The sequence below is a fragment of the Brienomyrus brachyistius genome, chromosome 4, assembly GCF_023856365.1.
Source record: "Brienomyrus brachyistius isolate T26 chromosome 4, BBRACH_0.4, whole genome shotgun sequence".
Classification (NCBI taxonomy): domain Eukaryota; kingdom Metazoa; phylum Chordata; class Actinopteri; order Osteoglossiformes; family Mormyridae; genus Brienomyrus; species Brienomyrus brachyistius.
The window spans coordinates 24,742,968-24,756,723 of NC_064536.1; the positions used below are offsets into that span (position 1 = coordinate 24,742,968).

At 42.6% G+C, this 13,756-nt stretch overlaps 1 protein-coding gene, 1 long non-coding RNA gene and 1 other non-coding gene across 3 annotated transcripts in view; 1 reads left to right on the top strand and 2 right to left on the bottom strand.

Moving 5' to 3' along the window:
* Positions 1 to 13,756, bottom strand: part of LOC125739860 (uncharacterized) — a 409,273-nt gene that overhangs the window by 82,303 nt on the left and 313,214 nt on the right. The gene's annotated exons all lie outside the window — the stretch shown is intronic.
* Positions 11,354 to 12,894, top strand: LOC125740072 (uncharacterized). The gene is made up of 3 exons (XR_007397436.1): positions 11,354 to 11,449; positions 11,832 to 12,033; positions 12,491 to 12,894. It is a non-coding gene; the product is annotated as an uncharacterized LOC125740072 (long non-coding RNA).
* trnar-gcg (transfer RNA arginine (anticodon GCG)) lies at positions 13,298 to 13,370 on the bottom strand. Its single transcript has one exon. It is a non-coding gene; the product is annotated as a tRNA-Arg (tRNA).

Genomic DNA, 13,756 nt, shown 5'->3' on the forward strand with positions numbered 1-13,756 from the left:
ACCCAGGACAGGATGCCAGTCTGTCACAAAGGCGGGGGAACACCCAGGACAGGATGCCAGTCTGTCACAAAGGCAGGGGAACACCCAGGACAGGATGCCAGTCTGTCATAAAGGCAGGGGAACACCCAGGACAGGATGCCAGTCTGTCACAAAGGCAGGGGAACACCCAGGACAGGATGCCAGTCTGTCACAAAGGCGGGGGAACACCCAGGACAGGATGCCAGTCTGTCACAAAGGCAGGGGAACCCCCAGGACAGGATGCCAGTCTGTCATAAAGGCAGGGGAACACCCAGGACAGGATGCCAGTCTGTCACAAAGGCAGGGGAACACCCAGGACAGGATGCCAGTCTATCACAGGGCAAACACTCACACACAGTCACTATGGGCACTTTTACAGGAATCAATTCACCTGGACTATGTATTCTTGAATATAAAACCAGAGAGCTCATAGGAAACCAGTGCAGATACAGGGAGACCATGCAAACTCCCCACAGAGAGCTGGGCCAGATACTGGAACCAGAAGCCTGGAGGTGTGAAGCCTCCATGCTGCCCCCAGTCTCTACCAGCTAGAGCTTAGTTACTTCTCCAAACCTGCTGCAGAATAAAATACAACCAGGTCTAATACGAAGGCCAATTCATACTTTCCTTTTCTGCAGGTGATGTAAGATCTGGTGAGGTGACGTAAATTTCATCATCAGGAGCCTGTAGCCCAGATTTATTTTTTTATCTGCCGGAGATTGACTAGATGTTTCCAGTACGTGGCAGCCCTGACTTTTACAGAGCAGAGGTCAACCAAGAAATAGCAGAAGAAGAATAATTGTTGCAGGAGATGTGCAGGTATCCGCTTATCTATTTTTTACATTTTTACTGTCCAGATCATTTTTACTGTCCAGACATTATACCACGGTATACGGTATTTTCAAAAACAATACTACTCTGCCCAAGCCCCTACTAACAACTTTAAAACTGTTTGTAAAATTCAATTCAAAAGCAGCCTCACTAAAATAAAAATACATGCATACATAGTTATGTAGACAAGCATGTGACATAAAGTTTAGTTAAAGTGCAACTTTACAAGCTACACTGACCATCACCTGCACTGTTACTGTTCACCAGTCTGATGGCTTCTGGAACAAACACAAACTTCCTCCTATTTGTTTTACATACATGGGGTCTGAATCACATTCCTGATGGCAACATCTGAAAGTCACCATATAGGACATGGGTGGGGTCATTGATAACCTTACATGCCTTTTAAGGACTTGTTCAGAATTAAACTGCACTAGAGATCTATGTGTTTGTCAAATAAAGGTTAACAACGCCATGTAGTTGATTGTTATCTATTTGACAGATTTAAACCAGCAAATAAATAAAAACATTAAAATACTTTCAATAAAAGAAGAATAAAACATTGTCTGTAGTCTTTTATCTACTCCAAAGGGGTTTAATTTACGTAGGAAATACAGTCACTGCTGGACTTTTCCACAGTGATCTCTGTATTGTCACTAAATCTCAGTCTGTTATCAAACACAGTACCCAAGTATTTGTAGGTCTGGGCAACTCTGACATTAGTGCCATGAATTGCTGTTGCGGGATGTGAATGTGGTTTAGTGAGAGGATCATATCTTTTGATTTGAACACATTTCAATCCAGAAAGGATTTATCACACCAGTCTACAGATTCTTGTATTATGGGTTCATGCGAATGATCTGACCAACTGAGAAGAGGCATGATGACACTGTTATCAGCAGTATGCAGAGTAAAAAGTAAAGGAGAAAGTACACAACTCTGCAGTGAGCCAGTGGAGGCAGAAATGGATTCAGATGTTCAGTCATATATAACTACTGTCTGAGTTCTGTTACAGAGGAAACTGATAATCCACCTCATGAGCTGACGATCCAAATGAAAACAAGATATAAGCTGTCTGACAAGTATGTGAGGTTGTACTGTTGTGCTGCCCTCATTACACGTCCTGTATGACTAGACAGCCAGCTAACTCTTTCCCACATCAAGACTCTGAAGACAGCGTGTTCCTTTGTACACAGGTTTACTGAGCAGGGAAAGTGTAAAACTGAAAGTACAAAAACGCTACCATTTACTTACAGGCGAGTTTGCGTTTCATGTACATACCTAAACAGTGCAATATACAAATATAAGTTTATCGCTCTGTTCTTTACTGCAAATATATGTTTAACCAAAAATATAGTGCTACAGTATCAAACATCAAAACAAGGATCGGTGCTCGCAGATAAAATAACACTACATACCCACGATGCTACTGAAGGCGCAAGATGTTTGCAGACGCTGTAGTAAGAGCAGATTTAACAGTGTTTGTGTGCAGCTCATTCCACTACTAGCTCTAATGCGCAAGTGTGATTACGTGGTGAATACGCAAGCAAGTAGTAGTGATGGGAATTCCGGCTCTTTTAAAAGAGACGGCTCTTTCGGCTCCCAAGTGGCTCTTCAGAATTTTTTTGGTGCTTAAATGAATTTATTACCAGAAATAATGTAAATTTATTAGTGAAATGAATTACTATGGTTGGAAATCACGTGCAATCATTTTAGCCAGTTCCTCATCAATTGTTTTCTGTTTTACTGGAGTCATAGCTTTTTGCACAAACTGTCTCTTAAAGCTCTAGGTTCTTAACTCCCTCACTTTTCTCTTGTGCATGAGCATAAAGCACCTAAATCATTAGCATGATATAGAAAATATTCTCAGACACTTATTCTGAAAAGCAGAAATGTCATCATACAGCATGTGAGGGTGAGACTCTGTATAAACACTGTGCTGCATACAGAGGGTCTGTCCTCAGGCCTTTGGTTCAGTCTTTACTATGTTTTATACAGTTTAAGTACCACTTCAGTAGGTCCTTTTAATATCTGTGGATCAGTAGGAAACAATATGTGTAATAGGAAGGTGTCTCTGTAAGACATGGGTGGGGGGTGTCCTGGGGGGGCAAAGTCAGGTGATGAGCACATTGATTCACTTCACCTGGGTCTTATCAGCAGTCCCTTCAGACTGAGAGCTGTTTGTGTTTCTCTCAGCTTCCAACAGACACACACAGACCCCCAAGTTCACAGCCTGTTGTTTCATTACAGAGATTCTTACAGATAAAACACAGATAAAATACACTTATTTGGGTCTTACTGACCTCAGGTCTGTGGAGACTGACACTCCCTCCTGGATTCTCCATATTTTCACTGTTTCTCTGTCTCTGTCTTTGACCAGGACTCCTGGAGTCCAATAAAAACCCACTTTCTCCCCTCCGCTTGGTTTATACAGGTTCCCGGTCAACTGACCACAAACTTTATGGTCATGCTGCCTTTGCACAGCCCACCTGACCAACATCATCACTTACAGTAATGGCTGGCTGTGGCATGTGTGGCTGGGGCTCTACATCAGCAGGAAACTGTCGGAAAGACAATAAACTTCCCATTCAAGAAAGACAAAGTATAGCAGCACTGAGATACAGTGACTGATAATTAAGTGAGCTGTCCTCACCTTCTGCTTCTATACTCAGCAAAAAAAGAAATGTCCCTTTTTCAGGACTGTGTATTTCAACAATAATGTTGTAAAAATCCAAATAACTTTACAGATCGTCATTGTAAAGGGTTTAAACAATGTTTTCCATGCATGTTCAATTAACCATAATCAATTAATTAACATGCACCTGTGGAATGGTCGTTAAGACCTTAACAGCTTACAGAAAGTAGGCATTTAAGGTCACAGGTCTAAAAATGCAGGACACTAAAGAGACTTGTCTACCGACTGTGAAAAACACCCAAAGAAAGATGCCCAGGGTCCCTGCTCATCTGCGTGAACGTGCATTGGGCATGCTGCAGGGAGGCATGAGGACTGCTGATGTGGCTAGGGCAATAAGGGCCATGTCCGCACTGTGAGACGCCTAAGACAGCGCTACAGGGAGACAGGAAGGACAGCTGATCATCCTCGCAGTGGAAGACCACGTGTAACAACACCTGCACAGGATCGGTACATCCGAATATCACACCTGCATGACAGGTACAGGATGGCCACAACAACTGCCCGAGTCACACCAGGAACACACAATCCCTCCATCAGTGCTCACATCACCATCGGACTGAGCTTGTTGTCATTGCAGGCAATCTCAATGCCTTGCGGTACAGGGAAGACATCCTCCTCCTTCAAGTGGTACCCTTTATGCATGCTCATCCGGACATGATCCTCCAGCAGGACAATGCCACCAGCCATACTGCTCGTTCTGTGCGTGAGTTTCTGCATGACAGCAATGTCAGTGTTCTGCCAAGGCCAGCGAAGAGCCCGGATCTCAATCCCATTGAGCACGTCTGGGACCTGTTGGATCGCAGGGTGAGGGTTAGGGCCTTTCTCCCCAGAAATGGCCAGGAACTTGCAGATGCCTTGGTGGAAGAGTGGGGTAACATCTTCCGGCAAGAACTGACAAATCTGGTCCAGTCCATGAGGAGGAGATGCACTGCAGTACTTCAAGCAGCTGGTGGCCACACCAGATACTGACTGGTACCTTTGATTTTGAGCCTCCCTTCATTCAGGGACACATTGTGAAACATTTTTAGTTTATGTCTTATGCTGTTGACTCTTAGTGTTCATACAAATACATTTATTTACACATTCAGTTTACTGAAAGTAAAAACAGTTGAAAGAGGACGTTTCTTTTCTTGCTGAGTATACTTCCTGGGGGGAACTTCTCCCTCTGTTGTGACCATACCCCTCTCCCCCCGCGCCCCCAACACCCAGATCACCTAGTGCTGTCTAACTGGACCAGCCGTAAGCTTCTAGGCGGCCTGTTGGCTGGGGGGCAGGGCCCGGTCTGGACTGACTTCCTGATGAACAGCTCATTCAATAAACAACTATCTGTTCAGCTTATTCATGATTACGGAATATAAAGAAGATTTGATTTTACAGTCTGGGTCGGTCATTCATTCATTCATTCATCCATCCTTTGGAGAAAAATATCTGCGGGGAACAAGGATACGTATTTCACTATTATACATTGTTTCACCGCAAGAGGGCAGACATTTTCATTTTCTACATTTACATAGAGTGTCATATACTCTGCCTTTCTCCTCCTTGTCAAAGTCCTTTCTAAAACTGAAATAAAAATTCTGAAAATATTTAATAGGCTGGTTGGATACAGAATAATAAATTACGGTTATGACAAAAGTGTTCATATGCCATGTCACCCACAGTCAAACTGAGATTAAATATTTCATTAATATATCATAATAAATTTATGATGGACCTGGATTAACTAATACAGAGTACAACTGTAACACTGGCCTTTACTGTAATTATTAACCATCTATAATCACCCATTCTGCAAAGCTTTAGTAACAATCCCTACATGGCAGAAAAATGTCTGAAATAGTCTTTAACGTCTGACAATAAAACCTAAATTTTTACTAAATTAACAAGTTTTAAAATATGGATTTAAATGAATATACACAAAACACATGGCTGTATCACTGGTGCCTGTCTGTGGGAAAAGTCTGAGTATTTGTCATTTTACAAAGATTCATCATAAACTAGAATTAGCCAAATCCAGAGGCTTTAGTTCAGCTCCCAGGTGTAACATGTAGATCAGACACTCATGTATTTGATAAAGAGCAGGACATGTATTATGGGATGTCTCCCTTAGGGGTAATGCTGATATGAAAGTAAACCTTTTATTACAGTCATACAGACACATAAAACAATCAGGGCACAGGGATGGAGTACATCCTGGATGGGACACCAGTCAGTCACAGGGCACACAGACTCACATTCTTTTTTAGAGACACCAATTAGCCTGACTGCATGTCTTTGAACAACACAAGGAAACACACACAACTTATAGAGAACATGCAAACTCCATAAAGACAGCATTAGTGAGATTCAAACATGGAGGTGTGAAGCAACAGCACCATCTACTGGGCCACTGGGCCACCCGCATAGACACTATTGTCTCAGCAAATTGCCCTATTCAACAACAGTTGAAAAATGTTAACAATTCCCATCCCTACATATCCCTGTATCCTTACCTCATATTCAAGCCACTCGGACAGGTGACAGAGGGCCGGTATGGGAGTGACAATAGGGTTAACCCACAGGCATGTTTTCGGAAACAAACGAATTATGTATACATTTGTTTCGTCCATTTTGGAAGATGAGATGCAGGGTGGCAGTGATAACTCCTCTGAGGCAGCAATCGCGTCACGCCCAGAAAAACGAAACCCGTTCATGGTAGCTTTCCAGGCAGCGAAATGTGATGAGCAGAGGGTGAAGCTGCCACCGGCTGTGACAACGTTCGTGGTGCAAGGTTTGCATCCTTTCACCACAGTAGAGCAAAAAGCTTTTTGGTTGGTACTAGTAGTGAAATGCTTTCATTAGTAAGTTTAAGTAAGTTTAACATGTTCGAGTGTTAAGAAGATGGCCTGGTTTTGTGGTAATGTGCCCGTGTGCTTGTTACTACAGTGTAATACGAAATATTGGTACCACTTTACAATAAGGCTCCCCTTTGCCACTTAGAAATGGTACTGACTCATTAATAAATAGAAAACTGTAGTATAACTTGTTTATAATTGTCTATTAATGATTTATGAAGTGTTACAACTTAATTTATAACCCGCTTATAAACCATTCATAACCCCTTTATAAGGGTAGCCTTATTGTAAAGTGGTACCGAAATATTTTTATTGTAACTTACTCATAGCTGAGTCTAAGAGTAACAGCCAGTACCCATACAGTGACACAATGAGAGCCCTCATTGAACTGTATAGACAACCACAGCCTTACAGCATATTGTTATGCTGGTAGATGGGCCTAACATTAGATCCAGAGATCTTAGAGGGTTCAGCAAGTTGTCATTGACTGTACGGACACTCATAGAAATGCCAAATCAGCTTGGTCAAGAGGGTCTGACAGAGTTGAGTTGTGGGTCTCATGTCTCCACATTACTAAATCTGTTCAACGTGAAATGCCCCACGAGAGGGAATAACACCTTGGACCATGTATACACAAATATCAAGCGAGCCTACAGATCTGTTCCCCTCCCCCATCCGGGTATGTCTGATCACCTCTCCCTGCTTGCTGTCCCGGCATACATACCACTGAAGAAAAAGACAAAGCCCATCACCAAGACAATTAACACCTTGTCTGATGTAGCTCTGGCTCAGCTGCAGGACTGTTTCGCCCTTACAGAGTGGAGTGTTTTTGAACATGATGACCTAGAGACTTATACCTCTGCAGTGCTGGGTAACATCACGCATTGCATGGACACTGTCACCATGGAAACTTGGGTCCGGGTCTACCCCAACCATAACCCTGGATGACGGGTAAGGTTCAGGCACTGTTAAAAGCACGTAATTCTGCTCATAAATCTGGGGACCAGGATATGTACAGGAGAGCAAGAGCAGACCTTAAAAAAGGCATCAGAGAAGCAAAATAGGCCTATTCAAGTAAGCTATCGAATGACCTCTCAGACAATAATCCCAGAAAGGTATGGGAGGGATTGAAACAAATTAGTAATTACAAAGGCAGCGGGACATTATGGGAAACATGGACATTTCATTAGCAGAGGAATTAAACCACTTCTTTGCTCGCTTTGGGAGAACTGTACAGTAGATACTCCTTCCATGCAAACTGCCCTGCCCATAGCCTCCCCTGAGCTCAGCCCAGACACACTCACCCTTCAAGAATATCAGGTCCATAATATATTCAGAGCAGTAAATCAGAGGAAAGCTGTTGGCCCTGACGGAATACCTGGGAGAGTGCTCAAAGTCTGCGCTTACCAGTTGTCTCCTGTGTTCACCACACTTTTTAACGTATCCCTGTCACAAGCCAGTGTCCCTCACTGCCTGAAATCTGCAATAATAGTTACAGTCCCCAAGTCCTCCACTGTCAGTAGCCTCAATGACTACAGACCCATTGCACTGACAGCTGTGGTTGCAAAGTGTTTTGAGAAGCTGGTCCTAAAGCACATAAAGGACTGCCTCCCACCTGGCTTTGACCCCCATCAGTTTGCCTATAAGGTAGACAGGGCCACCGAGATTTCCATTGGCCTCCACTCTGCTCTGCAACATCTAGAGAATCCAAGGACTTCAGTAAGGAAGCTCTTCATCGATTGTAATTCAGCTCTTAATGCCATCATCCCGGACATCCTTATAGCCAAGCTGGTTAACATGGACCCCCCCCCCCCCCCCCCCGCCCCGCTACATGTGCATGGAACAAAAACTTTCTGACTGACCGGCAACAACATGTCAAAGTTGGTGACCGGAGATCATCCACCCTGTCACTCAGCACTGGCTCACCACAAGCATGTGTGCTGAGCCCTCTTTTGTTCACCATCTACGCCAGCGACTGCATCCTCATGCACTCTTACAGCACCATTATCAAATTCGCAGATGGCTGGGGGGCAAGACCTCGCCTGGGCTGACTTCCTGTCAACGTGGGGGGTCAGTGCTGGTGGTGGGTCAGTGTCATTCTTACAGTCTTGATGCAGCTTTTGGCAAATTTCTCTTAAGATCCCAATTCTGTTGGATTACCTGTTACTTTAACTATGTATACCTACATCAAAAGGTGGAGATTTCAAGTCCAGAGAGTACAAATCCAGACCAAGATTTTGTTTCAAGCAACCAGCTGAGTACTCTGTGACTATGACTATTTATACTCAACTGGTTGGTTGAAACAAAATCTTGGTCTGGATTTGTACTCTCTGGACTTGAAATCTCCACTTTTGCATAGATCTGCAAATCTGAATAATTTTCAGATTAATTTCCTGGTGAAAACATTTTGTATAATTTAATATACTGTTGTTAGTATGTAATTCGCTCCTGCCTAGATCCGAGACACAAAGCTGGAGGAAAAATTCCTTGCTATCAGGGTATATGAATGTATACACACATCAGCCACGAGACAGAATAAGACCATTCCTGTATACTGCTGCCATATAGTGGACACAAACAAGACTGCAGTCAAGTGTAAAATCATTCTGTTAGTCTGCATTTAACTTCTGCACTAAAAACAGGAAGTGACTAAACCATAATAGATCATCCGTTTTTCTGTATGTAATCAAAAAAAAAAACATTCAATAAACGTCTATCTGTTTGGCCTATTTGTGATTACGGAATACTGAGAGTATTTGATTTTACTGCAGGGTTCATTCATTCATTCATTCATTCATCATCCAGCTGTTTATCCTGGTCAGGGCACCAGTCATCAAGGAGCAATTAGAAATTAAACATATAAATCTATTACGAATGTTATTCGTAATGTATTAAAAAGTCTCTGTTGTCTGTATGTTTACCTTAAACATGCAACTGTGATCGAGAGCGGGTACTTGTCTCTAGTCACTATTTTATTTTACGTTCCCCAGCGCCCGCATACAATAATCTACAGTACCTTTCATTTCCATAGACTGACTGCAAAGGGCTGTGACCAAAGGGCTCACATTCTCATTTACTACGTTGACACACAGTGTCCATAGCTTTGCTTCCCTCGTGTGGCTGTGAACTGTAATTTCAGCCTGTGCTTTTCTTGAAAGTACTCAAGGTAGTAAAAGCTATTTGTCCATTAGACTGACAATATTTTCATTAGTCATGAAATATCAAATATCATCTTAGATAAATCCAAGACATTTCTCTGGTAAACTGTAAGTTATGTATGAAAATCAGGTGACAAACCAAAAAAATGTATATAATGTCAGTTTCGAATTCAAGCAGGCTTTTTATGCATTGATAGCGATAACATGCATTGATGCCAAGAGCAATAGAATGGATAATATATTCATTATTTTGCTGATACTGGAACAATACAATTTGTATAGATATTTAAAAAAAAGATGTTTTATTTGCCATATTCTACAACTGCATTGGAAAGCTCACTTGTTCAGACATAGTATACAAAGAATGACAAACAGCACCCAAATAAATATTAACAGACAACTGATAGACATGCAGAACTGCAGAGAAATACCTTTGTAACTCCACAGATGCAAACATCTAAAGTCAAAATTTGTGACGCTGTGAAATATCCTATGAAACTCCAGGGTTGAGACCAGCTTGTGGTCGCTGTGGTTTGGGTCCCGTGATGCACTTTGCTGCAGCAGTGGTCAGTGTATATCCATGAAATGGATGGAAGTTGTCAGGGGTAACGCTAGACCCCTCAATTTTAAGTAGATTATGCAGAAAATATGTAAAAATCAAATCTGTGGATTAACAAAAGTTATATTATAAAAGCCACTTCTATCTAAATCTGACCCAGTCCATATTACACAGACCTGCATATTGTACCTGATACCACGTGATAGTTTCAAATCCCGTGACCCTTTTGCTGTAAGTCTACATCATCTGGGGAATCATATAATAATATATGATCAGATGAACTTAATTGATCCTGGGGGGAAATTTTTCATACAGCAGCAAGATACACAAACTGCAAACGTGATCGGAAGGTCGCCAGTTCGAACCCCGGTCTCGGCAGAATAGTCACATGTCTGTGGGTCCTTGACCAAGGCCCATAACCCCCAGCTCCAGGGGGCCACACATCGGCTGCCCCTGTACCATCAGCCCTGAGCTATGGAGAGCAAGATGGGGGAAGGCAAGAATTAGATTCCAACTCGTACTCATGCAATGTGATATTGGCGATTAATAAATGTGTGCAAATAATTAATAAAGGTCTACACATATTTTAGATCATTCATTCATTCATTAATTTTCTACATACTTATCCAGTACAGAGTCAGTAAAGTACAGGGAGCATTCATTAAGCTGATATAAGGCAGCACAGGGCACAAGGCAGAGGAAAATCCAGGACAGGATGCCAGTCTGTCACAGGGCAAACACTCACACACAGTCACTATGGGCACTTTTAGAGGCACCAATCCACCTAGACCATGAGACTTTAGATATGAAACCAGAGACCTCATAGGAAACCAGTATATATCCAGGAAGAACATGCAACCTCTACACAGAGAGCTGGGCCAGATACCAAAACCACAATCCTGGAGGTGTGAGGCCCCCACGCTGCCCCCAGTGTCTAACAGCTAGAGGTTAACTAGCTCTGCAAACCTGCTGCAGAGTGAAAGACAAGCAGGTCTAATCTCCACCCCTGAAGACCAATTTATACTTTCAGTATCACACAGGGTGAGGTGACATAAATTTCGTCATGAAGGGATTACGCCAGATATCTGTTGATGATGCATGTTTAGCCCAGATTTTTTGTTTGGTGGAGATCATGCACATTGGTGCACGTCGACTGCGCTTGTGCAAGATAACGGACTAGATCTTTCCAGTAGGTGGCAGCACTGACTTTCATAGACCAACCAAAATACAGCAAAGGAAGAAGAATTGTTGTAAGAGGAGGTATCCGTTGACGGGGTATGAATAGCCTGGGGATTTCGTGTAAGCCGTTCTGAAGGGAGCGGACCGTACGTGGAGAGACGTGCGATACTGAAATGTAAGTTAAAAAGAGCGCTATTGTTCATTTCTGTGTTAAATGACTGTATGTCTTAGTATTTACAACCAACGGTTGTACGTATTTTTGTATTTCCTTGTGCAGTTCCAGTCCACTGCCGTATTTTACACACGGTAAAAAAAAGAAAAGTTAGATTTATTTTTTTTAGAGTATTTGCTGCTGGGGAAAGCTGATTTGCACCCGTGTGTTGTAGCCATTGTACCGCACGGTAAAACTTATAAAGGAAAGAACGGGAAAACTCCACTCAGTTTCCCTTCTATTTTCTTTTAGGCATCTAGCAAATAAAGAACCCCAAATTATTTGTGTTTGTCTGTGTGATGTTAATTGCACTGGCTACATATATTTTTATATTTTTACTGTGCAGATAATTTATGACAGCCTGCAGCCTGAAAGCCACATGGAAAAGGGAAGAATGAAGTGGGCTTAATTGAGGCTGATCTTGAGCCCTGATAAGCAGAGACCTGCTGCAGTAGCACGTGAAGCTGGGTGTTTAGACCCCTCTGACTGTACACACAGAAATGACTGACGGCATCCCGGCTGTCTGCTCACATGCTGAAATGACCCCAGTAAGATAATCGTACACAACACAGAATATCAAAGCATGCAAAGGACAAGGGCATTTTATCTGCACTAACAGTCTTTGTACTGTTTGGTTACTAAAGAAACACATGGCAGTATTACAGTGAATACTTAGATATTAAATTTATATTATCAATAACCTGTTACATGCAAATATTAGCATAGCAATTACAAATGTTTTGATACAAACACCCAGGGGAGTTTCCAGCTACTGAAAAGATCAGGGACTGAGTCAAGTTACCAGGGGTTTGACTATTTTCTCTTTTAAAGGAAGATTGACATTGGGGGTAAAATACTCAGAGCTACAGCCCTGACTGATCTGGCCTAACGACGCCCATGAATACAACCATAGGAATCCAAAAAATATTCAAAATTTCCAAGACAACGTTACACAAGGCAGGTGAATCTCTTCAAAATTGATATTTTGCTATTTCTCCTGACCAGATCTCCATCCTGATCTCCATACTGTGGCTGACAGTGTGTGAGGAGCAGGAGAGAGATCTCTACTCAGTTCACTGTAATGAGTGACACTCACCTGTGAGCCCAGCGATGAGAAGAAACAGGAGCATCAGAGGATCCATACGTGTGTGTGTCACTGAGCCCAGATCTGTGGAGACTGACTCTCACTTCCTCATCCTCTGTACCTTCACTGGCTCTGTCGTTTCTATTGTTACACACAGCAGGCAGAGTGAGCGGGGAGTGTACATTTTAAAGAGGAAGTGAGAAAACCAGAAGGCTGAATGTTTAGCCCTTCAGAAAGTCAGACCATTATTATTAGTGTGTAGAGAATTAAATCAACTATCAATGCACAGACTCAGTTCACAAAATAAAAAATCTGCATGAATAAAGAAGACCATGAATTTCTCTGTTTATCATAGTTATTTATTATTAGTATAATTATCTGGATCCTAATGCTGGAAGCACACAGTGTAAAGTGAGGTAAACCTTCAACAGCACGTCAGTCCATCGCAGGGCACTGGAAGTTGGAGAAATGCCATGTGATAATAATAATAATAATAATCATTGATACTTTATTGATCCCCATAGGGAAATTGTCTTTACACCTCCCACAACTTGCTCTTTTTTCATAGGGTAAGTTGTCTACTAAGGGCTGCCACCCATAGCGGCGCCCAGGGAGCTGGGGGTTAAGGGCCTCGCTCAAGGACCCACAGGCTGAGGCTGGGTTTGAACCTGCAACCTTCTGATTATAGGCACACAGGCTTAGCCCACAGAGCCACACGCTGCCCCCAATAACCCAGATGGGACTCGAACCCACCATCCCCAGCTCCGCAGGCTGATGCCTTATCCATTAGGCCACTGGGTCAGTGATATCAGTGATCAGAGGAAGGATCAGAGGAAGCCTGCAAACTGCAGAGAGACACAGTCATGGTCACATTGAAAGCCAACACTCAGGAGTGCTGAGATAGCAGGTGTATCAGTCAGATATCTAATATCATGATGAGCTAAAGACACAGAGGGGCTTTGAGGAAGCACAGCAAGACCAACAGAAGACATGGGCTCCTGACAGTAAGGCCTCAAGATCCATCATTTCACTGTTGCAGTCCAGTTGCTCTTAGCTGCAATTGCAGCCAAAGAAAAAAAAACGTAAATCTTCAGCTTGCCTACTTTCCTGTGTTAGTCATGTGACTCACAGCAATTTTCTGCAGCTTCACAAGTAAACTGAAATAAACTGCGAGGTATAAAACAGTG